Source organism: Alligator mississippiensis, chromosome 3 (genome assembly GCF_030867095.1).
Source record: "Alligator mississippiensis isolate rAllMis1 chromosome 3, rAllMis1, whole genome shotgun sequence".
Lineage (NCBI taxonomy): Eukaryota > Metazoa > Chordata > Crocodylia > Alligatoridae > Alligator > Alligator mississippiensis.
The window spans coordinates 242,671,636-242,697,407 of NC_081826.1; the positions used below are offsets into that span (position 1 = coordinate 242,671,636).

Sequence of the window (25,772 nt, forward strand, 5' to 3'; positions counted from 1 at the left end):
GATCTCTTCCAGGACGCTCCTTGATAAACCACTAAGTGGTAGCGTAATTCATTATCAGCTATTCATTACCAGCATTAAGAAACCTGACTTAATTAAATGCAGTAAAGTAAAATCTTCATCAGAGTCCAACTGCAAATGAACAGTCAGACTCTTCAGACAACTTTGCATTGCAAGTAACACAGACAGAATCTCTCTGCCATATTAGTAATGACGAACATACTGGTATAAAATTAAAATATAAGCTGTATATAAAATACTTTAAAAATAAATATGGATGCATAAGCTAAATCAAGTAAATTCAGAATTACTTTACAGAAAAATATTTTTTTGGAACTGGGAAACTGCAGTAAACAGTTTCTAATTTTTTCTTATCATTTCTAATGCTGACCTAGTTAGGCCGCCTGACACCCTACAATCATTTCTATCATGCTAAACACCAGGAGTGAAAATCTGACCCCATTCAAGTCAATGGGAAACTCCAACTGCTTTCCAAGGGGCCAGGATTTCAAGTCAGAATCTTGGTTGAGGTGTCTGACTCTCTAAGTAAAGTACAAAATCATTCAGCAGTATGTGCATCAGCCCATAATATATGCTTTCAGAACCTCTCCCCTAATGATCACAATGTTTCTACTAGAGTGAACATCCCTTTAAAAAGTGAGGTCCAAGGACTGAGTTAACCACAATTTTTGCAGTATTAGACATGGTTCTTGTTTTTTAATTGTTTTTAATAATAAAAATGTAATCTTTTCAAAAAGATGATGTGTACAATTTACTCAGGGCAAGATTTAAAAACAGACCACCAAGATAATTTACGTGCATAGCAGCAGTTCCCTAAAGCAAGGCACACAATTCAAGCTGGGCCATTTAAATGCGAGAAAAAAAAGAAAAAAGTACTGTATGTATATTATAAGTCAAGGCAACCATCTTCTGTCAGAGCATTTGTCATAAAGCATTTCTACTTGGGTTGACCAATGAAACCCTTGAATTCCAAGCAAAAAGATCTTCGAAAGTAAATGTCCTGTAGGAAAAGAGGAATGGAAGGCATCTGCTGGGTTATCGAGTCTGGTCCTCTGCTATTACAGGCAAACATGTCATATAATGCTTTTCATAAACATATAATACTTTTCATTTAGGATCAATATTAGGCTTTTATTTCCAATGACCCCACTGAAAACAATTTCATACTCATTTATTTTGGTGCTAACATTGTGTATTAGCTTAAATAGTTATTTTCCTTCCCTGCTGTTTAACTCCCTCATATAGACAGCAAACACATCTCCTATCATACTCTGATCTGTGTGGTTAAATAAGTCAAGCACATTTAAGATATGTCAGAGGTGTCAAACTCACCCCACTCACTGGGACACACCCAGACCATGGGGTTCCTCACAGGCTGGATTCAGATGCAGTGATGGGGCAAGGGGCCGTGAGGAGAGCAGTGGCGGTTTAAACAGTCATTGCTTGCCTCCTCCAACACTGACATGTGTAGTTCACTATGCAGTGCTATGTAGACATAAACTAGATCAGGTATCATAATTAGCACCACACTCAGTCCTGGATAATTTACCTTACCTCTCAGAGTAATTTTAAACAACACTGCAGCATCTGGTATGATCAGGTTATATTTTATCCCATTCATCCTTATGTCTTTTATTATTCTTTCTTTCAAAATTAATTCTAAAGCACTGCATACCATTGAAGTCCAACCAATGAACATATAGTGGTTTGGTTCACTTTCCTTTCTTCATCTTACAAGTACTACTTTTATAATTTTCCAGTTATACAATATCTTCCCAGACTTTGTAGATTTATTAAAAGACTAGCATAAGAAACTATAGAATCTAAGAGACCAGCAATTTCTTATGCCAACTGTTTCAGAATCTTGGGATAGAGATTATCTGGTCCTTGATTTGAGCGCGTACAGCATTTGAGTTTTGGTTTATCTCAGTTATTGTAATTTTCACTTCCGTACCATCATTCCTATTAGTAATCATGTCTTTCCTTCATGTTCACCATTATCATTCTTACTGAACCCTGAGGTAATGTCTTAACTTGCTCTCAGGGCCAAACAAACTATTTTCAATTTCCAGCCTCACTGCACAATGGCCCCTCTTCTTTTTTTCTTCTCTTTTTAGTTATATGGCTGAAGAACCTTTTGTTGAAGAAAACGCAGTTATTTCTCATATAACTTCACCATCTGAATGATCCCAATGCCTTAAAATGTAGTATTACATGTATACAGAGATGATATCAGGAACTAATTCAAGAAGTCCAAATTAAGAATACTAAATTAATTCAATTAAGTCCCTTAAGAGCTGAATTATGAGAACAAAAAGACCTGGAAATGTTGCTTTTGCAAATCTGGTTAACATGGACAAATCAATCCATTATTTTCTCTATAGGAGTTCTATTTGAAAAGCTGGGTAAAGAGGTAGACATGAAAACTGAAGCAATTTCACAGTAAGCTGAAGCATAGCAGTCAAGCAGGAAGTAGAAGGGCTAGAAATTAAAAGCAACATGAATAAATATTTAGAAAGAATACAAAAGCAACAGGAGCGGAGTATAAAAAAGTAGGAGATTCAAAGCTTCATGATAAATGTAAGTGCTGAAATACTACCATGTGGTATATTTAAAGGAAAGAAAACAATGCACAATAAGGTTGAGATGCAGCATAAAACAGTGAGAAACATCTGCAGGGCATAGAAAAGATGACTTTCAAAAGTTGTCTCTATTTAGAAACATATTTTAAAAATCAGACCATAAACTTCATTTACCAAACCTGTATGGTAAATGTGGACAGATTGTATCCACATTTAAATGTGTATATAAAACTATCACTGGTATGATCAAATCAGGAATTAAAGATATATACTTCCATCAAAAGGTTGTGGGAGCTTCAAAATAAAAGGCATGATTTACCATAGTTACATTTTTTCAGCCTAAATACACAGCATACAGAGAATGACAATCCCTAAAGCTAAATATAATAAATATGGTACACACATGCTGCTAGCAGACATGGAATTGCCTCCCCCGCCAAAAAAAAGAAACACGCTTTACCGGAAGCAGCAGCGTGTTAGTTCAACCCTGCTCTGCAGCATCTGTATACATTGGGCACTTCAGCAGGGCTTTTTGGTGCCAAAAAGCTGCACTAAAGCACCCTATCTATACAGATGCTGCAGAGCAGTGTCAAACTAACATGCTGCTGCTTCTGGTAAAGTGGGTTTGGAGGGAGCGGAGGGCGGTTTCCCCATGTGTGCAAGCAGCCTGTGTGTGCCATATTTATTATATTTAGCTTCAGGGATTGCCATTTCTGTATTTAGGCTGAAAAATATAACTATGGTTTTTTTTTAAAGGACCAACAACTCTTTTTGGATATCTGACATGCAAGTATATATCTTTAATCCCTGATCTGATCATCATGCCTCTTCTGGGCATGCACTGGGCTAAGTGCTGGAGCATGCCGAATTTGAAGTAAAACATGTTTTTTGTTTGTTTTTTTTCCATGTCTGCAAGCAGCCATGAATACCACAAGGCTCTAAACATTTCTTTTCTATGATGTTCATTATAACTGCAAATATATTTTTGTGAACACTACCTAAATGCTGGGCGTAGAAAATCCAGCCCTTTGTATTTAAAATGTCAAAACTGGTGAAGGTCAAACACTCAAGCTTGATGCCTACTACAGTATAATTTCTGTTGCTTCTGGACTTATGTTGTTTCAATGGTTAAATCAGATAGTGAATTTGTTTAATATGTATTTTATTAATATTTATCATGATGACACATTTACACATCTCTGTACAGAAATATCCCATAAATTTATAGAGAAAATTTGAAACTACTGAATTTGTTGTAGTTTACTGTAAGAAAATTACCCATTTTTACATTTAAATAACATTATCTTCCTTATTGTGGACACTGAATGTGATGAATCTGATTAATGATAAATTAGCTACATCCTGTCAGAGAAAGGGTGTAATAACTATTGAGGATAATAGGCACTGGCAGATTCAACTTTGTGTTAAAGGCAAGAGGGAAATAGATTTGTCATGGTTTTGCCAACTTGAACCAGCCAATCTCAAGACCATTCTAATAAAAATTTTCTTTTTCCCATTACAAAGAAAACTGAAAAGACCTCTGTGTTACAGGGATCTAACTGTATCTGATATGCTATTAGCTATGTTACAACTCCTTCGTAAATATTTGATGCCTGAAGCTTTCAGTAACATCATGGTAAATGCTTAAATAAATTCACTATTTAATAAGACACTTGAAAGTAAAATAAAAGGGTTGACCTAGAATTCTAGAAGTAGAAGGAAGTGAAAACATATGGGAAACAACCAATCTGACAGTCACAATTTTATCCTTAGTTTTCGAAGAGTGCTGAAAAGGCAGCACGCTTTTCTGCAGGAGAGAAGGGAAAAGAGAACACCTTACCTTGCCCTATAGTAAGCCCTATGGATGATTTGAAGGTAGTTTTAACAGGCTCTGGAGACAGCTGTGTCCCACAAGTCTCATTCAGAGATGGTCAACACCACAGGGACCTTGAGGATATTAGTGAAGAAGTAAACCTAGTGAGAGATGTATTCTTCTTTTGGAGTTTGTGACTGTAGGAGGGTACCTCTCCATGGGTGGCTGTGAAGCCCTGCAGTCCCTGCAGCCCTCACTTTCTGGTCAATCACCCCTTCAATTGCCTGCCACTTGTTTATTACTTTTATGAGGGAGGGTACCCCAGGGCTTCCCAAATTGCTCTTTAAAATGACCACCAGGTGCTCATGGTCTCTGTTTTATGGGCTAATTGCATGGCTCTGTTCCCTCCCTACATCATGCCCCATGCCTCACAGATGGCATCCTCATTGATGTTTTCTTCAACTTAGCCCCTCCTCTGAGGTTCCTGAACCTTCACTGGTCCTATGCTATCAGCCCCTGAGTCTGAGCTCTGGACCCCACCCTAGGTCCCTAGGAACCTCATCCTCTCCTTAGTTCCTTCCTCAAACCTCCAGACTGCTTTAGGTGTTACCCTCCAAGCTGACCTTTTGGAGTTGCAGCCACACTGCTGAGGTGGTAGTCTCTCAGCAGGTTCCAGATCTTCCCACTGGGCTTCTCTCATGTCCTGAAGCTTATACCTGCTCTAAGCCCAGCCCTCCTCCTGAGTCAGAGGACTCTTTCTATCAGGCTTTAGTCTCACCTTCCAGCTCCCTGGGGCAGCAGACTCCCAGTTAGCCCTGGCCCACACCTGCCAGCAGATTCAAAGGCTGCCTGACCTCTTAAAGTGGCCTACCACAGTGAAAATCTGAACTGAAGTTCTGGATTGATTGGTATTGTGACCTGTAGTTTTTTCATTGGTAGGTTACCACAAGCAGCTAAGAAAGTAGAACAACATGCTTTATTACTAGAAGAGGGTACAGAGACAAGTCACTTAATGTTGTTGGTATAAACAGTTTCCCTTTCTCCTTTAGGCAGGAAGCATGTTAACATCCTCAATTGCCTTCCAAAGTTACTTCCTAAGATAGGGACATTTTACCACTGGGAGAAGCCCACCCCTTTAGGAACTGTTTATGGATATGCCACACACACAGAACCTATCAGCATGCTGTGATACATTATTTATGACACTACCGATGAAGGATACATCAATAGCCTAATGATGTGGTATACAGTTTCCTGGAATGCTTAATTCGAGATTAATACTAAAAGCCCAATCCTAAAAGGGCCTAAATATGGGTAAACTTGTTCAGAGAAGTAATTCTGTTGATTCTACAAGTCTTTCTAAGTTAATAAATACATATATATAATACCTCACAAAAACTGGTCCAGAGATTTTTGTCTCAGAAAAGCAGGTTTTTCTTTTATTATTTTAGAGTTTGGCATATTGTTTAATAGTAGTCTATATGAATCATGCTCTTTTGCTCTTGTTCTGTAGGTCAGGGCAGCACTGATGTTAACCAACTGTTCTTTCTGTGTTCTGATATTAAATGCCAGACCAAAAATACCAACAAAGAATATACTGAAAAATGTGCAGCCTTATGAATCTCAGCAGAAATTTCAAGTCAATCTTTCTGATTCAAGTACAATACACAGCATGTATTGAAACAGACAAATATGATACCATTAAGAGCAAAAATTTAAGTTGCTTATAATAATATATAATAATTTATTTATCTCTAAATAAAAGTTCACTATTTTTTCTCATCCTCATTATGTATTAATAATGCAAACACTTGGGATTCTTAGCACATTTGCATGAATACCAAATTATTTTATTGTGATCACTAAATTATTTCACTGTAATAACAACTTCCAAATTGGTGCATAATTAACAGACACCTGACAAACACTTCAGAGCAACAACTCTTTTGGCCTTAGTTATAACATTAATTTTAGAATCTCAATGTCTATTTTACTAGACTCTAATTACTTTGCACATGTGCAGTAGGTATGTGCAGTATTCCAATTTTCATACCATAGTATAATGGCACAATACATTTAAAAAATAAGCCCTAAAAATTAATTAAAAACAAATACTTTTGCAAGTTAATTCTACGAATTTTTTCTCTCTGTTTTAATATAGCCAGTAGCTCCTTTTATGGAAAGAAATTCTTAAAAAACAGCAGCAGAGTTTGAGGTCATTTAGATCACTGACTGGGCATCCAGCCCTGCATCAACAACCATATACTTGCCAGCTAACCCTCTCATCTGAGCAGGATGCTTTTGTGTTTCCTGCTGGGTTCTAGTCTTGGCCCTATGCGCTTCCTAATTTTGGGCTCACTGGTTAATCAGCGAATGGGCACTACAAATCAATCTCTATTACCCTTCCTGAGCAGGTGGACATTTTTAATTAGTCAAGCAGCACATCTAATGGGAGGAGCTTTGGCTCCATACTCAAAACCATGTCAGCTACTGCATCTGTGCTTAAAGTAGAAGTCAACTGTGTCCGGAAAAGGCTGGGTAGATTGTTTCCCTCCTGAAGCAAGTCTGTCACAGGGACCAACCTGCATTCTCATTTATCATCTGGTCCCAGCTCTGCTCCAACTGCTTTATTCAGAGCAGATTACAAGATGTCATTTGAGAGGGCTATTACTCCTGGATTTTCAATACAGTGCATCTGTTTAAGTGCATGGCCTCTATAGAGAAAAAAGGCTCTCATGCTTTCCCTTCAGTGTTTTTGGCTCAGTTAAAGAGAGGACAATTAGTAATAAAGTAGACAATCACATTTTGTATGCAGTTACCCAGAGCACAATCAACTTACAAATGTAAGCAGCGGGGTTGGAAGATGTTATGCACCTAAGCAGTTTGTACACCAGTTTGCAGATAATCAGGGTTTGTTACAGTGGAAGCAATAGGCAATAAACTGGGACTGGCTCTGTGTTAGGCAACTCTGTCAGACTCCTAAGTGGAGTCTCCTGTATAAGGAAAACAAATCGAATAGCAGTATTTCAACAGATTCCAAACTAACTGGTATTACATACAATAGAACATATAACAATAGAAAAGATAACATCTTGGGTAGTTTAGGTGCCTGATGGACTCAACATGATAAAAGAGGGCCAAATTAAAAAAAAAAAAAAGATACTTTCTGTTTGCTTCTGGTAAGCTTTTCAGTAGATACAATACACCATAGGCTATCCAGAGATAACAAAGTTACTCTACTGATCTCCGTAATCATGATTATTCCTCATTCTCATATGAATCACTTTCCATCCAATCTCATTGCACTATACAGAGAAGTCTATCCATTATCATTATCACCATTTTATAGACAAGTAAACTGAGACAGAGATGAAGCATTTTCCCACAAGTTCTCCAGCAGGCCAGTCACAGAGCTAAGAACAGAAATCAAGGGTAAGGCCAGATGAGGTAAAAAGGAGTAAAAACTATGTGGTAAAAAGGAGTAATATCTGGTTTATGTGCATTAGCTGTTCCACAGCAACTGCCCATATGCCAGCTTTAACTTTCAGTTGATGAAAGAGAAACTGTGGTAAGTTAGCCCTCAATGAAAAACATTACCACCCTGATTTAGCTTTCATGTAATGAGGTAATTGCTTCCTGTGCATGTGCGCCAAATAACCAGAGTCCCAGTCCAGCGTTCCCCCTCCACTGTACCACACCTTTGTCCTATGCAAATGATTGCGGGGCGGGAAAAGACGGGAGACTAGTATCACTGAGTACAAACTCTTAAAATATTTTATAGAAGACCACCTTAGGGATCCTTGATGTATGGGATTCCTAGAAGCAAGTATGAGCCCAAATATGACTTAGAAGATTCTCAAAAAAAATGTCTGATTACCTGGAACTTTCTTGATACGGGACATCTTGCCTATAGTGCTTGCTTTCCTCTCCATTCTCTCCTCCTTCCCTCTCAACCCCCTGGGACCAAATATAGGGCCCAATTAGGCTGCTTTCATGGACAGGGACTGTATGTAGCATCTCTTTCCTTTTGTCTCTTCCTGTTTTCAGCTGGTCCTCAATGAGAGGCTTGAGGCAAAAGATAAAGTGGATACAGAAACTGCTGAAAGGGGACCTTGCTATTTCCCTGTGGACATATGCTTAGGCTGAAGTTGTCTACATGCACCATTGTATTTCTCAATGGGAATGCCTTCTGAGTCTGTGCTTCTTTCACAGATCAGGAACAATGATCTTGCAATGGCTGCATGAGAACTTAACAGCTCTCTGCTGAATTCTAAAATCTTACTGGTGTTAGCCATACTACCTACTGGGAAGACATGAGCCCTAGACATAAGGGAAAAAAGGATTTGCAGGCTCTTGGTGCTTCATGTGGTAACGCATAAATAAGGTTTAGTTTGAGGGGTTTTTTAGCTTCTCCTACTTTCTTGTATTCCTATCTAGTCTACAAGGACAACTGTTCTGTTACTATCTTCAGATGGATGACAAAGGGATAAATTAAGCCTTATATATTGAAACAGTATAGCCACCACTGCATGGTGCCCTGGGTGAGCGGATTAGCACTGCTAAGTAACAGGGCCAATTAGCCTATCCCTTAAGCTAACTAGCCTACCCGTACAGAGACAACTATTCTGCTTCCGAATTCACAGGATTCAAAGGCTTTCAGCAGTGCAGCATGCATAATGATGCCACCATGGGGGACAATAAGTTTAGTGTATAAACTAAGTCTATGTTTTTGAATTTTGTAGACACAGTCTTAATGATATGTCTCCATCTACTGGTTTACAAGGAGGAATAACACAAGTATCCAGGATGGTGCAGATAAGGGGATAATTTAATTGAAGCAGCTGGATTTTGTCTGATATATGCACTCCTGAACATATTTAATTTAAGTTGCAGAACAGGTAAAAGAAAAATTACTTTTTAGAATATAATAAAAGTCTACAGTTAATTTCTCGGTTATACTCTTATTTGTAAACTAAGAAACTATGAAAATGTTGGGATTGTGTGTACAAGTAGATCAAATGCCAGAGTACCGTCAGAAGAATATTCAATATATTAATCTGTGCCAGTTCTTATGATGCTAGCAAGTTCACGGGGCTGGCTTCTCAGAACTTAAGTTCCATATCTAGAACAAAGAGTAAACAGAATAAAGGGCTTTCCTCTCTCACACTTCTACATAATACTAAACCTTTGGACTGTATCACTTAATAAGAATACTGGCTCTTGGGCCCATACTGATCAAACTGAACCAGGAAGTAATGTAGGGCAAATCCACTATGAGCAGCAAAAATATCCTTCTATTGATGGGAAGGGGGTTTTTTTTTGGTATATTATAACAAGAAAACCATACACACATCTGATTTAGCAGAGTAAATTGCATTAAGTAACCTCCTAATATTTTGTGATTTATATCTGTTGCATGTCAAACTCACTTAGTATATACATAAAACTTAGAATCTGTGTACCAATATTTTAAACAAAAATTTAAGTTCTGCATTGAGTCATGAAACATGTCTGACATAGTTACAGGTTCAGGATAGATTTATGTTAAAATTACAAATTAAGACAATAATTAAAGCAACAAACCCAATTTTGAGGGCTCCTTAAATTTACTGTAATAAGAGATACTAGAGTCAAGTTAACGGTCTTACAGAATTTAGTATGTAGTTCACTGAAGCTTTGGGTTTTGCTTAGAGCATAGATTTGCTTTCTCAATCTCAAACAGAGATGTTTTCTCATCTAGGTGGAATCTGTCCTCCAAGGTACTGTGTATGTGAGATTAACTAAGAAAAAAAATCACTTTTTTTTTGAAGAATCTAAAAAATTTGAAGAAATCCATGTTGGTTTGTTTTTTAAAAGGAATAATTAGTTGATAGTAAAGTATATGGTGGAATGTAGGACCAGGTTCCATTTGATCTATGAAACATCCAAGTTGACTTAGGTATCTAAGTTGAATTCTACTCTACTCTGTTCAAGTTCTTGAAAATTCATTAATGCGTCTAGATTTATAATACAGCATCATTTTACTATGGATTTTTTGCCACAGACAAAAAATAACTTCATTGTACCTTCCCACCGATTTCACCATTAATTTGTAACTGCTACAATGTAGAAAATCATATAATTTACTCAAGGGAAGTGTCAAATAAGAACAGCTTAATGCTAATGACTTGAATACCTATTGACAATTTCCATCGACTTATAAAAAGTTATTTGACTATGCTTCTTTTGTTGCTGTTGTTGGCTCCTACTTAACGCTCTTATGTTTCTAATAACTGTGTTCCTGTCCCCAAAAAACTTTTTGACATTTCAAAAGTTTTCCAGTTCTGCCCCATGATGAAACCAAGATCTTTTAAAGTTTTGCATTTGGGGTGAAAAACCAGAATGGCCAATAGTTTGGTGGCCAATAGTTCAATAGTTCAGTGGCCAGGGCCCTCCCATAGCAGGTAGGAGACCTAGTTTCAAGTATAAGTTTTGAATGATTTAAATATATAAAATTTGTCAATTTAGAAAAATAAAATGAGAGTATAACAGTCCCTGGCATGGAGATACACATATCATAACCTGGAGGAAGCACCACATGTTCTACATCAAGGTCATTAAAGACATCTTGCTATTAATAAAAATCCAGTTTCCAGTCAAAACTGATTAGAATTAACTTTTTGGACAAAAACTTGTAATGACTTGTTTATGTATTCCTCTCCCTAGTCTTATGATAAATTTCCTTACATATTTTTTTTAAAGGAGTGAATTTTTGCTATAGAAATAATTCCCTCCATAGCTGTAGATCAAAGTTTTAGAATCTGCCCCTCATGCTATATGCTTTTGGAGAAATTAATGCTTTGTTTTAAAGATGTTTCTTTCAAGCATTTTTAATCATGGGCCTTAGAGAAATGGGGCTCCTAGTTGTAAAATGCAGTTGGGCATCAACATTCACTTCACTGGAAGTACATTTTGTCTGTATTTTGTTTATTTAATTAGTACAGATAGTTTTTCTATAACTAGTCATGTAATACAATACTTGTTATATTACACACGTGGGTAGCTGTGTTAGTCTGAAGTCTGGTAGTACATAGGGCAGACTGGCACTTTAGACACTAACTGGTTTAGAGAGGCATAACTCTCAGGCAACAACCTACTTCATCTGATGTTATGAAGGACTGACAGAAAGAAAAAGACTGTTATGTCATTATTAGTATTAGGAGAGTCATTTGAAGAGGCAGATTTACAGTAGTACTGTACTCTATTCCCGATAGATGTAGAGAAGCTCCTTCAGGTTTCCTCCATTCAAAAGCAATTTCTTGATATTTTATCATAAAACCTCAAAAATCACTTCAAACTCAATTCAGTAAAAGTGGCTGTGAAGATGTGACTCTGATAAAGGCTAGGTACAGACATTCAAAAAGCTCAAGGTAGAATCAATCAAAGTTACATGATTTTTTGTAAGCAGCATAGTTTAGATTGGTAGCAAACAGAACACACATTCAGTTTTTGGTGGTGGTGGGGAATCTTAGACTAGGTTCCACCATTTTAAAACCGGTCTGTGCGGGCCAAACTTCTGCTCTGTTATAGGTAGAATGTGGTTTTGCATTTCGAGCTTCTGTTCTGTTATGGGTATAGACTGGTTTCCAATCACTCATACAGGTAAAAGTATAATGTCTGTACCTGGTCATAGTTACATGAAGACCTGTGAGATTTCTCTTTACCAAATGCTTTATGGCAACAGTCTTTTTTGGACAACCTCAGCAGATTCCTATCCTATTACTTGGTGTGAAACCAGCTTAAAAATCTGTAAAAGATTGTGGCTTATCAAGATGATAAAAAACTCAGTATTTAAACTATGAATGGACTGAATTCACCAATAAAGTTACCTACCACAATATAATGAGTATATTGGAATGTATTCTAAAAAATGTAGAACATATCCAATGCAAGTCAACTACATTATTTTGCACAGAGCCTTCTTCTTCAATTATGTGGTAACAGTTACCTCTCCATTGTGCCCTCAACAAGTGCTGTGCAGGCATAAAACGGGGGGGAAATTTGACTGTAAAAGAGATACTTCGGTTCAAAGAGCAAACTCTGTTATTCAAGGAAAAGTACAGCCACATTTACAAAGGGCAGTGAACAAATTGGAATAGCTGTATATTGCACTTTGGCCTTTTGGAAAGCTGTTCTTTCTGATGTATTCAATATCAAATAATTAATAATAAGCTACAAATGGGTCTCACAGGGCACAAACTAGCATAAAATATATAGTAGGTCACAGAGAAAATATCTGTTATGCAAATACAATATTAATGTAAAACTGAAGAGTCAAATTCAGCCATTGAATGTTTTCATATATGTTGCCAAAATCAATGTAGGACTATTTATTAGCAAAATCTCAACCTATATGTATGCCCAGTATGAAAGAAAATAATTCAATGTTTTAGTAAAGATGGGCCTAAACCTTGGAGACTTTTAAACTCAAAAGTCAAGCATTAAAGTTGTCCTCAAAACAGAAGTCCACAAACTTAGATTTCGTTCTTGCAAATACTGGGTCTCAGAAGTATGAATGCAAGGTGTCACTGGGCTCCATGAGTAGTCATCAATAGTTCAGTGTCCAGTTGGGAGGTGATCAAGTGGGGTTCCCCATAGTCTAGTATCATTTGACAACTTTAATAATGTAGGTGATGGGACTGAGTGCACACTTAGCAAATTTGTGGCTGATAATATTGGGATAAATTGCAGACTTTAAAGCAGGTGTACGCAACCTTTTCTGGCTGCAGATCAGAATATCCCACCCTGAGTCACAAGGTACTAGCCAGCAGGTACTAGCACGCAGCTGTTTGCTGCCACTCTTCCCTGTAGCAGCACAGAGAGAGCACCCACAGCCGAAGCCCCCCCCACTACCAAATGCTGTCAAAGCCCCATGTTCACAGCCAGATCCAATGGCTCTGCAATCTGTGAACCACAGGTTGCCAACCCCTGCTGTAAAAGGGAGGGCTAGGATCCAGAATGACATGGATAAATTGGGGTAATGGCCCAAAAACAATCAGATGAGAGTAAAAGACAAGTGCAAAGCCCTGTACTTTGGACAGAATAGTAGTAGGCAGTCACTGATCCTTCTGGATCACAGTGTACGAGTGAGAGATCACCAGGACCTTTGACATGTATGCCTAGGCAGGAATAGGAGGAATGAAGGCTGCCCAGACTTTCCATCCCTGCTTTAGCCAACTGAGACAGAATCAAAAGACCAGGCCGAGTTCAGACACTTGGTGCCTCGCTAGCTGTAGTTATATGCACGTCTGGGAATGAAACCCAGGTCTCCCACATGACAGAGAGATTCTACCACTGACCCACAACACCATGGGGGGGGGGGAGGGGGCGTTCAGTGGTAGAATAATTTATTGTCCAGTCCGTATTTGTGCATAAATGACTAGACTGCAGTACTGCAAAAAGGACCAAAGGGGTTACAGTAGACCATAAGCAGAGCATGAACCAACAAAGCGTACTGGGCCGTATTAACAGGGGTGTCCTGGGTCTAGATGTCAGAAAGAAATGAAGGCTTGGTATTATTTTGTAGGTTGGGAAGGAAAAATCCCTCCTTTTCTGGTGGCATGAGAAGAGAAATGAATGGTTAAGAAGTAAATTGCATAGGGGCAGCTGGCCAAAATACTGCCAAAATTCTGTACAGAATTATCAAGTTTGTGTTTAAGTTCTTGACAAATGTGATTTTTGCTTTTTCTAATCTTAAAACTAAAACCGTCTGTCATTCTGTTCCAGAAAGGAGACAAGAAAATCAATCAATCAATCAATCAATCAATCAATCAATCAATCAGTATGATGACTCTTGAACTGTTATGCTGCATAAATAAAACAATAAAATAGTATTTAAAGCATTATGTATAAAGAACATTAGCTGGTAAAAAATCCTGTTGGATTACAATGCAAACGGTCTAAGGCTGCTTGCAGTGCTGGGTCTTGCTTACACAGAAGAGCAGCTAGCCCTTGCTTTTTAGCTATCATGGCATAGGCAAGGGCCCATGCATTAGCACTCACGGCAACAATGTGGAGACCCCATTCACCAAGTCCTCCATAGTAGGTGGGCTACCTGGGAATCAGCACTCTCCCTTCCTCCCTTTCATTAAAGGCTATTAAACAGTAGAGGTGCACTGATCCACTGGTTCCATATTGAATCGGCACTGATATAAGGAAAATTGACTCTATTGAAGATTGGCTTTTTTGGCTGACATGGCCAATAATGTGGCCAATAAATGCCCTGTTCATGCGCAGCTGCAGCATAGCATGCAGGCAGCCAAGAGCGCAGCCCAGCAGTGTGGAGAGCAGCTGGGTCAGCTGGCAAGTCTGTTGTGAGGGAAGGGGGTTGAAGAGAGAAGGTGCATAGGGGGGCAGGTCAAGGCCCCAGCAATGAGAGAGGGAGTGGCGTTGGAACAGGGGCAGGCACTGCACAGCCTGGGCAGAGCAGGGGACAGAGCCATGAACAGATCCTGCTGCTGTATGCACTCTAGGAGGGCATGGGGGCTGTGTGCCCCTGGATCTGTGCACAGGGCAAGGGCTGGCTGGCACTGTAGGCTGGGGCTGGGGCAGTTCCAGGCTCTTCCCAGTGGGGGTTGGGCCAGATTGCACTCGGGGCGGGTGGTGGCAATGTTGGGAAAGCAGTTGGGGAGGCTATGGAGAATTCTGGGGTGGCTGCTTCCCCCTCCCCTTGTAGCCCCGCTCCCAGTTCTGCCGCTGCCCACCCCGAGCACAGCCTGGCCCAACCCCCTGCTGGGAAGAGCTGGGCACTACCCCAACCCCAACCTATAGTGAGCCCACCATGCCCCATGTGCAGATCTGAGGGCACACCCCACCCATGCTTTCCCAGTGTTCGCACAGCAGCAGGAGCTGCCACCCCTCCTGCACCCCCCAGATGAGCCACTTGCAGTTCCATCCCATGCCCCACCCCGGCTGGGCACAGCCTGCTCCTGCCCCAGCCCCAGCCCCAGTCCCAGTCCCTCCCTCACTACAGGGGCCTTGATCTTCCCCCCCACACACACACCTTTTCCTTCTCCCCTGTCCCTTCCCCCACAACAGACTTACCAGCCGGATGCCACTCTCCAAGCTGCCTGGCTGCATATCAGAATCAGATCAGTACTGGCCGACATGGCTTATTAAAAATTGGCCATCAGTACTGGCCCCAAAATTCTCTATTGGTGCACCCCTATTAAACAGAACAGTCAAGGATGCATAACTAAACCAATGAAAGTGGCTGCCAAGGAGAATATGATGAGATAGATCACTCTAGACCAATGGCATTCAACCTTTTGGCCCTGTGCACCAGATGAGTGGTACAGTGCCAATTCATAGGCAGGACAGCACCCCATGTGCCAGGATCAGGACCCATGCAGCTTCAGCCTGCTCCCATGTGCCAGGATCAGCCCCTGGTGCCCTGTGCCACCCCCACTCAGCCCTGTGAATGAGGATCAGGTTCTTAGGCCCGAAGTGCTGGGATTAGGCTCTGCACCACCCCTGCTCAGGAAACATCACTGTATCTGAGTACACTCAGTTCATGTTTTTCTCACCAAACAGAGCTAGAAATATATACATTTGAGATTCTGCAGAACAGTTAGTTATGCATAAAAGAGGAAGTCCTACAGCAAACAGTTAACAGAATACATATTTGCATCATAAAAGATGTAGTCCTCCAGGCAGCTAACTATGGCTCTGTGCAGGGTTAAGCTCCTTTTGGCCCTTTGCTAAAATTTGCCAATCCAGTCCCTGGTGCAAATTATTGTAACCTGAGAAGTATTCTTAATTTAGGTCAGCTCACTGGTTTCAGGGGCACATTATGGCTGGTGGAATAGACAGGGATGTTTCAGTTGCATGCCGTATGCCAGCTGCAGAAAGGGGGGACACTGCTCAGAGGAAATATTTCTTCGAACATACAAGACAAAATTAATGCAACCCAGCAGTGGATTTGGTCCTAAGACTTATTTCCCTGCTGTAGGAAGTAGTCACCCTGTAACATAAGCATGGCTGTCTCTGAAGCCTGAAATAGTTCTTATATTTATTGCATATCCTAAAAAGGTGGACTTCAGGGTCTTACCTCTGATAGCACTTAAAGAGAGATGTCGAGCAACTCCAATGAAGTCATGGGAGTTATATATATATAAAATGATGCACAAGTTATACCCATGCATAAAACAATTACACAATTATACAGCAGTTTTACACACTGTATAAATGAAATACATTGTCACTGAATCCATACTTAATTCTTTATACTAAGCAGACATTTTTTTTTCCTGTAAAGGTTAAACACTAAGCAACTTCTGCCACTTGCTGTTATTATGTCACCACACAGCAAAAAAAAAGCAAAGCATACCAAATTCCAGCAGAAGAGTTGCAAAGGGCTGCACAGCACTGGTCTCTTTCACAGAACATTATGCCAACAATCACACATTCGAATGAGATAATCTAAAGTGGCTTTAACAGTGAGTCTGAGTGGAGACATGCTGCTGGAATGAGATGCTTTTTTCTACGAGTGCTTCCCCTTCCCCCATCCCACCTCTACTCTCCCTGTCATTGCTAACTGGTGCCGGTTCAAACTGGCTAGCTCCAGCCCTAACAGCATCTTCTCTCTCGGAGCTTTTGTTCCCAGTTATAACACAGCACTACTTCTTGATTCTAAGCAGTTCGGATAATTAACCTGCAAACTGCCAAATTTTTCAGGGTGTCATTTAATAATGTGACAATGACCTAGAGCTAAACAATCACATCTTTTAATGCAGATTCTTCCAAACAGTTTTATTGTAGTTGCAGCACTAGCTATTTATAAATTCTCTTGCCATTGGTAGAGAAACAGCTTTAGTCCCTTAGCCATTTGTATTTAATACATTTGAACTCCATTTATTATTTCTAATTATGTGAGCCACTGAATCAGGTTTGCAGGAAAAACAAAGCTCATTTCCAACAGCAAAAAGCAGTTAATTCTAGAGGTATCTTCTATTTCATCATGTCAGACAAGAAAAGTGACTGGAAACATTTCAAATCTATTTTAAAATGTTCATTTCTTCATGAAGGTTACAAAGAGAGTGGTTCCCAAACTGATTAAAAGTGGACTTTTTCAGAAATACATGAAACTTCTAGAATTAAAAGTATACTTTTATGGTCTCTTCTAGGACAATATGGAAGGCTTATCAGATGTAATGACCTTATAGCTCTGACCAAACTATGTTGTTTAATTATCATATTAAAGTAGATGCCCAGACCTTGAATTACAAGTGACCATTCTATGTGCTGGCTAACGAGCTGATTGACAGAGAACAGGCTGCTGTGATTTCACTGGATGTTTAGTTTGCAATATACTGTATTGCAACGGACAATTCTGACTAAAAAAAATACCAAGAATCCAACGTTCAGTGTGATATAAATAATCTTTCTGTGCTGAAAGCAGGTTTATTTTGCTAGAAATGTTTTAAGCCCTGATTATGCTTGTGTCACTCTGGTAAAGACAGAGACCACTTCTCTCCAGATAGTGCCAGCCAAACAGAAACACATATTTAAGTTGTTCAAAAAAAAAAAAAAAAGCTGTTTGTGGGCTGATAGATGTTTAGCCCTGTTTACATTCCTTCCTCGAGGTGATTGCAGTTCCTCTGCAGTTTTGCCACTGCAATACTGGGAGCTGTTTACATGATTTAGCTGGCTGAAAAAGATGAGTATTTCTTGTGAATCTGGGGTAATTTTTCTGGGGAAAAAAAGTCACGAGAAAAGCCAGAGATGCAAAGAAATAGCTCCCTTAAATATACACTTAAATCAAATATTCAAGCAAAACAGTTCAAACACAATAGTATCATGTATGTGCATATTATTACATTGTAAACATTAATCTACCCAACTCGTTTTGATATTTCTAAAGCAACTACGTGCTGAATCAACTTTCAAGAACTAGATAAAGGCATTTTTTATTCTGCTCCCCTTTTCTTTACCTTTCTAGGAAGACAGTATACCCCTCCTTAAAATACAAGCCAGATCCAAGTAATGCTGTCCTTTATCACACATCTACAACTAGCCTCCATTTCAGGGTGACTTCAGTATTTAGTCTCAGCCTTATTTCACAAGTTTGTTATGCGATGGTGGAATGTTTTCCCTGCAAGAAAAGCATTTTGAACTCAACGGGTTTTCCCTGCTCTTAGTCATACTAATTATAACATACTCTCCACTAAAATAAACCAAAACCAAAATCAAATCATCCCAATCATGGTAAACTCATGAACACTAGTAGGTTACATGTGCTGAAAGTACTTTTCACGTATAAAGAAAAGACAAGACTTTCATTCCTTAATTTATACTTTATTTTATTTTTTTTAACATGGCCCAATTAAATGACGGTATATTTGAAATTATTTATATGCTCTGAATGGTCAGTCTGATGCTACCATATTGCTCCACTTTACTTAGTTTCCAAGACCTGATGAAGGAGAGAAACAAATGGCACATGTTTAAATTCCTACATTTCCTTTGTATTCTATTACAACCACTGGGGTAGGGAAATGAGGATTTTGGGGGGGTTCAGCTTCTGGCACCTGGCATAATTTAGAATAATGTTTTGATTATCCACGTATACAGCTGTCTAATTGGCTGAATATAAGTGTGCAATATGAAATGATAGAAACCTATAGTACCCTGTGCAAAGCACTGGCTTCAGATACATGGGCATAGATCCTTAGCTGTAGTCACCTTTGTGTCATTTTGATCAGAGGGTCACCTGGCAATCCAGCAAGACACCTGGGCCTATACATCTTCTTGCTCCCAGCAACTGGAAAGAAGCCAGGATATCTTCATGGGGTGGAAAGCATGGCTGACTTTAACCTCAGTCTCTACAGTTTAAAGCAGATTTTTTTCTTAAATACATATACAGTCGTTAAGACCCCATCTGTATGCCTTCAAATGGTCCTGCATTGTAACTGATCCTCATTACAAACATAAATTTATCCGTCACGCAAAACAGATGTTCTTTCAGTATTACATGCTACATTGCTACTTTGCTCCTTTTTCTTTCTTTATAATGACTAGTCTCAACTGTATTTACTTGATACTTTGTGTTCTGCTATTTGTAGCACATTTCCAGGTATTGATGTTAAAGTACAGGTTGAACACTTTTGCCAAGAACAGAATGTTCATTCAGGATTTGGAGGAGGGGAGGGGAGAATGTCTATCATTTAATCGCTCAGGTACAATCATGTAGAGAAATGTCCATGTATAATGACTACAAAAACACATGAATGAACAGGCAGAAAACACTCAGCATTCACATCAGTAACATGTGCAAAGAGTGCCTCTCAGTGGACACAAGTTCAGTGTGAAACTAAAAGCAGTATCTAATAGGTAGCAGTGAAAGTGAAAACTATGGAAAACCCCTAAATTATACTGATCCTCAGGGAGATCTCCATCAAGTCTTTTTCAAGAAATGCAGCAATTCACATAATTTTATATGTTTTTAGACAATAATGTGCACATCCCTATGAAAAATCACCATGCTAAAAAGACAGAGGGGTTTCCTAGCAGGGCTTTTTTTTACTGTACATCTGTGTATAAGGACCACTGTAAAAATATTCATGGCAAAACTGAGTTCCACAAATGTTACAGATTTTGCAGCACTGTTTCTCTATACGATATTCAGAACTAATGCTGTTACATGTCTTGCAAAGATTTTGAATCTAAACTCAGTTTAACCAAATACGTCAGGTCACTCCTCAAGTAACAAAACAATCTGAAAACACTGACAGCATATTATCCAAATCGCCAATCCATGATCTAAAACTCTTTGGAACTTAAGTAAAGATTTGACCTAAATGAACAAATTAAAACAAAAATAAAACCTACAAACATATTCAAGGCACAGGCACACCAATCAGCCACTTAAAATAGCATTTTTCATAGTATCTGATGAAGTAGGCCATAACCTGCAAAAGCTTTTGCCTTTCTGAATGAGTTAGTCCAGGGGCGGGCAATTATTTCAGCTGGAGGGCTGCTTACCTAGTTTTGGCAAGCTATCACAAGAGAAGGCTGAGGGGGGACCTTGTGACCATCTATAAACTCACTAGGGGGGACCAGAAGGGTTTGGGGGAGACCTTGTTTCCCCCAGCGCCCCCCGGAATAACAAGAAATAATGGCCACAAGTTGTTGGACAGTAGGTTCAGATTAGATATCTGTAGGAACTACTTCACAGTTAGGGCAGCTAGGATCTGGAACCAACTTCCAAGGGAAGTGGTGCTGGCTCCTACCCTTGGGGTCTTTAAGAAGCAGCTTTATGCCTACCTGGCTGGGGTCCCTTGAGCCCAGTTTCTCTCCTGCCCAGGCAGGGAGTCGGACTTGAAGATCTACAAGGTCCCTTCCGACCCTACTTCTATGATTCTATGATCGAGGGTCATATGGGTAGCCTCACCCCCTTCACTGGTGCCCTGCCTCTTGGTCGCCATCTTGGGACCCAAAGCCCTGCCTCCTAACCCCTGACCTCTGCCACCAGAAGTTCCTCCCCTTACCCCCAGAAGTACTCCTATCAGCAAGGGAGTTTGCCATCTCAGAACCAGAAAAATACTAAATTATATTCTAAAAAGGAAACAGCTACTACTACATTCATTAATTTGATTTCAAAAAATATTTTTGTCCTGACTTGCATGTGTTTGCGCAGTGTACTTAGAAGAGACTATATAATAGCTTAAAATGAAGTCCTACTCTTGTATATTGTGCGGGGATGTGGGGGTATGGGTTGATGGCTATATGTTTGTGGGGGCTGTGGATGTGTGTGTATGTGGGATGTGGGGGAGGTTGTGGGTGTGTGTGTGGGGAATTTGTGGGGAGGTGGATAGGGGTGTATGTGTGTAAGGGAACATATGGGTGTCTGTGGATATGTGGGGTGTGGGTAGGTATGGGGTTTGTGGGGGACTATGAGTGTGGGGGGAGGGTGGCTGGGGAGGGTTGTGGTGTGTGTGGTGGGGGAGGGTAGCAGGGGTGTTTGAGAGGGTGTGGGTACATGTGTATGGCAGTGCAAGGGGGTGTGGGTACATGCGTATGGTGGGGTGTGGGGGAGGTTGTGGGTGTGTGTGGGGGGAATTTGTGGGCCAGGGGATAGGTGTGGGTAGGTATGGGGTGGGGTGTGTGTCTGTGTGTGGGGGGGGTAAGGGAACATGTAGGTGTCTGTGGATATGTGGGGTGTGGGCGGGTACGGGGTTTGTGGGGGACTATGAGTTTGTGGGCGGAGGGTGGCTGGGGCAGGTTGTGGTGTGTGTGGTGAGGGAGGTTGGCTGGGGTTTTGAGGTGGGTATGGGTAAATGTGTATGACAGTGCAGGGGGGGTGTGGGTATATGCGTATGGTGGGGTGTGCATGTGTGCATGTGGAACTCACCCTGTGATCACCCCCTCCCTCACTGCCACCGTGGAGCCCCTGCCAGCACTCCTGCTAGCCTAGGCTCTGTGCTCCTGCCATTCCTGGCTCCTGGGCACCAGCGTGGGCCCCATGCTCCCATCTACCTGTTCTCTGCCACTTCCCCCATTTGCCACTACTGCCCTACCTTTCCACCTGCAGCTGCCATTTTCCTTGTCCCCCACCTTCCATGCCAGCCACTCTAGCACCACGCAGTTACCAGCTGCATGGCTAGGTCTGCGGAATGCAGCAGAAGCCAGTCCAGCCCAACACCACACAGAGCCAGCCAAGAATTGTGGGGGCCAGGCTGGGCCAGCTCTTATAGTTCCACAGGGCTATGACTTATGTCCTATAGCTCCACAGGGCTATGCCCTGTGGTCCGGTGAAACCACATGGTGCTGGAGCAGCTGGTAGGTGAGGGGGCAGGGGGAGAAGCGGTGGCGGTGGGTGGGAAGGTAGGGAAATGGCAGTGGTAGCAGGTGGGAGCACAGTGACAGCTGGGTGGGAGTGCAGGGCGTGCACAAGTGGGGGGACTGGCTGGTAGGGGCTCTACAGAGCTGGGCTGGACTGTGCCAGCAGGGAGAGTGAGAAGCTGAACTGGCTCCATAGAGCCCTTGCCAGTCTGGGCCCCCCTGGCCCTGGGGCACTGGTGCAGGACCACGCTCCCTCCCAGCGCCCAGCTATCACTGTGCTCCTGCCTGCTCACTGCCACTCACCCACCTGCCTGCTGCTGCTGCCACCACCATTTCCCCACTTTCCTGCCTGCCACCACCACTTCTCCCCAATCCCCTGCCCACCTGCCAGCTGCTCTGGCACCATGTGGTTGCCAACTGCATCACTGGGACCACAGGATGCAGCAGGAGCTGGCCCGGCCCAGCCCCAAGGATTGAGGTGATTGCCAGTGGTCCTTCCCTCCCCCCACCCCCCACATTATTATCTGAGTTGCACTCCCAGAGGGAAGGAGTCAAGGAACGGCTCCAGGGCCACCAGGCCAGAAGCCTCTGCTAAGCAGAGGCTTCCAACTGAGGGCTGGGAGTGGTGGTGGGGAAACGGGGTGAGGCTGGGCGGGCCTTGCTGCTGCGGCTGCTAGGTCCTGCTGCTGGCTCCTCCTGGGTCCTGCTGCCACTGGTGCCTTGTCACCTTTGACAGGCTGCCAGGGGCAGATAATAATTAATTTGCTAAATTTTTTAGGGACCCTGCAGGCCAGATAGAATGGCCTGGTGAACTGGATCTGGCCCGCAGGCCAAATTTTGCCCACCTCTGAATTACTCTCTAAAGAACCACTCTGACTGCCTTCTGTCTTACAATATGAAGATGAAAATGACAGGGTGGTCTGATACGTGACAGCACTAAGGAAGGAATGGGGTCAGGGGAGGTTATTGCTGCAAGATATAATCCTGCAATAAGATGAGCCAATTTGGTTTTTAATAAGTTGTTCATTACTCACTCTTGCTAGACATAGCCACTACTCTTCAGTGCCACAGCACCTATTTTACTGGTGTAATCTGATTACCATATTCAAGTTAAAGATGGGCCCAAGTAAAATTGTAATGCCAGAGCAAATCCAAGTTTTAAAAAAGTTTAGGGTCAGATCCAAACTTTCAGCCCTATGTCTAATGAAGAATTATTTTTCTTTCTTGATGACCCAATATGTTGCTGTTTACATCTAAATAAAAATGTGGCAAGACCTTTAAATTAATGATCTAAACTATACTGATGAAAAACATGTTTTGTGGGGGAAAGGACCTTCTACTGACACTGGAATGATAAGTCTGTAAGCAATGCTCATTCTGGTCACATCCAAATAAGCGTGGCTGTACAGTTTGTGGTGCTGTAGACATGTCTGCAGTGCCACATACTACACATTTAGCTGTTTTCTGTGCTGCAAGGGGGCAGCACAGGGTTGGGTTTTTTTGGACCCCCTGGATATCCGGGGGGGCAACCCCCTCCCCCAAAAAAACCCCAAAACAAAAAGACCCCCCCACACAAAAAAAGGAGAGTGGTGCATTTGGTGACAGTGTGCACTACTCAACACTAGAGAGTCTGGCCAGCCAGAGCCACATTCCAGCTGCTGGCTAAGCTCCGACAGCAGGACTGCGGCTGCTGCTGCAGCCCGAGGAGACCCCAGGACCCCAGATAAGGCTGCTGGGACCAGTCCAGTGCTAACTCCAGCCTCCCCTACCCCACCTGGGATAACTTGCTATGCACCACAGGGAGCATGGCACAGGCGCTCTCCAGGGACAACTAGCAGCAGCACAAGGTATCCTGCTGCTAGTCGTTCCTGGAGAACCAAATGTCTACGCTCATGTGGACATGGCCTCTGTGGATAAATTTAGGATAGATAAACTAGCCTCAATTTGATGTAAACTATAGATATCTGAAGATGTAGCTGTCCCACTACAGGAATCCCAAGGACAGAAGCAACAACTATTTAGTATTATTGGAAGAATAAGCTATTGTTTGAAAAAGCAGTGTATTTCATCTTTATTTCCCATGGAAAAGAATGGTTTAATTGAAATGCAGTAAGTCTAACAGAATTATCAGTAAGTAACAAATGATAAACCTACATGGCTTACTTTTCAAAACAAGCAAACAAACAAGCCCAAATCCTAAGTGTCCATACTGAATTTATTATAAGCCAATACTTTATTCTACCTCTAGAATGGAGGAAATTGGACATGAAAGCTCTCTAAAAATACATGAGGCTTTATTGACACAAGTGAATGGAATTGTTTCTTCCTATAGGGTACTTACACACTTGTGGGGAGCCTGCTCTGATGTGGTGGGCAAATCCAGTGAGTTGGAGTAGACTCTATTAATTGAGTGTGCTGGAGCACAGAAAGTGACATGCTCTAGCAGCCTCACGCATCACAGGCATCAGCAGCACAACGCATCTCCGTGCTGAGAAAATGGTAGTGATGTGCTTTGAAATAAAACATATTCAATGTGCTTTAGTTCAAAGCGCCCCACTGCCAGTGGGGGGGACACACTGTGTTGCTGATACACATGATACACGGGCACTTTCAATTAGCACAGCTCCCTAATTAAAAGCGTCTGGTGCCACATCAGAAGCACATGTAACAATGCCCGAATTAAAATGTCTTTATATCATGCTTTACAGATATTTCTTTCTTCCCTGAATAGAGACTTTTGTTTATAAATATAAACTGAAACTACTAAAAATAAGTATCATTACAACATAACAAATCCTGTACCATGTCGTTGCAGAATTGGAAACTGTTATAATCAGGCATATCTTGCAATATTATTAACTGTTTAAAACTTCCCAATTTCATATAGTAACTTTGGAAATGTCTGCCCTTATTCAAAATGGCCATTGTCTCCCATTATCTTTAAGTGATAAGCTAGCCTGCTCATATTTAACAAGTCCAACCTAATCTTTACTATAAGAACCAGGCAGGAGGGAAGTGAGACAATGAGGCAATAAAATAATGTGGGAGGAGGTTGGGAAACAGAGAGCCTGAGAGGATGTCAATATAGTCTTCTTGGGAAACCAGAATCAAGTCATACACGTGGATGCTCTTCAAAAGCTTTCATTTTCCCTCCACTTGGCCATGACTAATCTTTTGCTATGAACAATCCCATAGTCTGTGAAGTTTACCAATTCTTATGAATGCCAACATTTGTACCATTAGACAATGACCCTATAGAAACATCTGTATCTCTTACACGGACATCTGGTGTACCAGTAATTTTGGTAGCTTTCAAGATGCTGGTATACCAAAGGCTTCACAGACCCAATAATCTGAAGTGAAAAAAATGCAATTTTTTAAACACACATTGCCACAAACCCACTGGCTTTTTCTGTAGCAAAATAAATGAAACATTTCCAACCTTTTTTAAACAATACTGAATGCTGCCACTAATTAAGAAAATATGTTAAGAAATAATAATAAGTAAAGAGAGAAATAAAGAAGAATGGCTTAGGTAA

The 25,772-nt window shown here is 41.1% G+C and overlaps 1 protein-coding gene across 1 annotated transcript in view; it reads right to left on the reverse strand.

The window, feature by feature from the left end:
• The window catches only part of ADGRV1 (adhesion G protein-coupled receptor V1), a 487,191-nt gene that overhangs the window by 161,512 nt on the left and 299,907 nt on the right, over positions 1-25,772 (reverse strand). The gene's annotated exons all lie outside the window — the stretch shown is intronic.